Raw genomic sequence first — 2,386 nt, forward strand, 5'->3', positions numbered from 1 at the left:
ACTGGGATGATAAATGGAATGTTGCATAGCGAGTTGGCTGCTCAGAGAATGAGATGCTCACAGAGGTGGTCTTGTCTCCAGCCTCTAGGGAGCTGGTTTGGCACGGTGATGCAGCAAGGATTTTGGTGACGTACCATGGAAAATAATAGTCTGAAGTAGGGAGGTAAAGAGAAAGTTAGTGACAGAAACTTCAATGTTATGGTATGATACTAACTGATGGTAGAAGTTAGTGGTTACATGGATGGGTGTCTTCTCTCTGGAAACCCATGTTTCTGGTAGGAGTTCCCAGGAACTCCTGCTCTGAAAAGCCCCAGGATGACATAGTCTGCTAGTATCATGCCATCTGCTTCTCCATACTAGACTTACCAGAAGCGTATCAATATAACAAAGCTTTTTAGTTTCTTTAATTTCTAGAAAGTTAGGGCATAGTTCACTGTCCCAGTGAGACTTTCACTTCCAACTCTGTGTGAAAGATAAATGAAGTGAATAACACAACAGCTGACTCGGACTATCTCCCAGAATCGAAACTACCTTACCAGATATTCTGATCTCTGAACTAAACCAACCGGGGAAGACTTAAATAAAAACCGGAAAATTTCAAATTCTACTTCCTCTGAGACCTGCATTAAAATCTCTTAACTGATACACTACAAACTGTGAATACAGAGAGGTTCCTCTCCGGATTTGAATTTTGGGTCCTGGGCTATCTGCTGGTTTTGTAAAGCAGCTACAGTCTGGTTAGCTTTCCTCCCTGCCTCTCGTCATTTCTGAGCTGGTCTCTCTGTCTCTATTGAAGGTGGAAATGAAAGAGAATGCTCCGAGTCCCTCTGTGTAGCTTTTACAGCACAATTTTGCAGGCAGTAAGTGATGCGGGCATGAATCACAACGCCCTGTAAGATACTGCTCTATTTGATTCCCCTGCTTTTTCATCTGACTCAGAACAGGCTGCAGATTTTTGTTTTTAATCTGAGCGGTAGCCAATTTACTCCAGAGATGAGTCTTTGATGAATGTTGCTGCTGTTCGTATGCTCAGAATTGCAAGCCCCTTGGAAAAGGAGGCCAGCTCATGCATGTGTGTACAAACCTGGTTTCAAATCTGTCTTGGATTCTCTCTTCCAGCTCAGCAAGTGATGGACGTGTTCACTTTAGCATAGCTTCCTCCAGAGGCAAGCCGTGGGCTGTGCCGAAGTGCCGTGAGGAGTTCACTGTGTGTTCAGTTGCACACCAGAGGCAGATTCTGCAGCACCCTGGAGACAGGGGTGAGATGAGGACAGTAGCAGCCATGATTCAGAGCTGCTTTGCATTTTAGTCGTGCTAATAGATCATACCAAAAATTTTTATTTACAGTGACCCAAGATGCAAATCAGATCTGACTTCAGTAACAGCGTTGTGCTACTGAAATAATTTGAACATACGTACTAAACCAGTATAGCTTCCGTTCGGTTCAAATTCAGATATGGCTGAGGTTGTTGCAGTTCAGTCCATTAAAGAAATTAGTACTGAAAAATACACCATTTAAATACAGAAATGTCCATGTGACAGTCGTAATCCCACAACACCTGGCATCAGCCAGAGAAACACTTTTGCTCCTTTCTCCTCCTCTACCTCTAGTGGAGCTTCCTCATCACTTGTGTTTCCAGATCTGTCCTGGCTCTCGGATCCCAGAGTGGGCAGAGGGGGTTTTGGGGTTTGTAGCTCTGTGCTGGGAACAAGAGTGGTGGGGGGACAGGGCGGTCTTGTGATGTGACAGTGCTCTGCACAAATGAGGGGATCGGGTCTCAGTGCATTTCTGTTAGTCAAGGAGAGGTTTTTGGTTTTTTCCTGCCTTTTTTTTTCTTTATTTCATATTTAGATCCAACATAAGCTTTAACATAGAAGAAGAAAAGGCTATAGCCTTTTCTTTTTTTACTATAGAAAGTAGCTTCCAGTTTAACTTCCTTGTTTGAAATACAAAGCCTGATGCAGACCAGCCTCTGCAGATAGCCCCGACTTTGAAAACTGGCAGGAGCATTTCTAATTTAAAGTCTCCCTTCTCTTCCTATTAGTTGCTCCTCTAAGCAAAGCAGCTGGCACGACCTGGGCATGTTGTACTTTTCTTGTTGCTGTGAGACAACAGCTCAGCCTGAGGGAAGAAGACAACCCATTTACCATATCCTCTGGGAGCTGTTACAATGGCACTCCAGAAACCAGTGTTTCTCTGAAGCTTACTGAGGCTATCTGAGGAGTTCATCCACGAAATTTGGGAGATCAAAGAACTGAACTGAGGGCTATGGGTCCATGGGGCTCAGGCTTTGGTCTCCTCAGCATATGGTGCTAGTGTCATATGAAGTCCCTTTTGCAGCCTCCACCTCTCTATCTTCTTCCTCAGTCAGAGCATGGATATTCC

This window comes from Buceros rhinoceros, unplaced genomic scaffold (genome assembly GCF_000710305.1).
Source record: "Buceros rhinoceros silvestris isolate BGI_N320 unplaced genomic scaffold, ASM71030v1 scaffold3739, whole genome shotgun sequence".
NCBI classification, from domain to species: Eukaryota; Metazoa; Chordata; class Aves; order Bucerotiformes; family Bucerotidae; genus Buceros; species Buceros rhinoceros.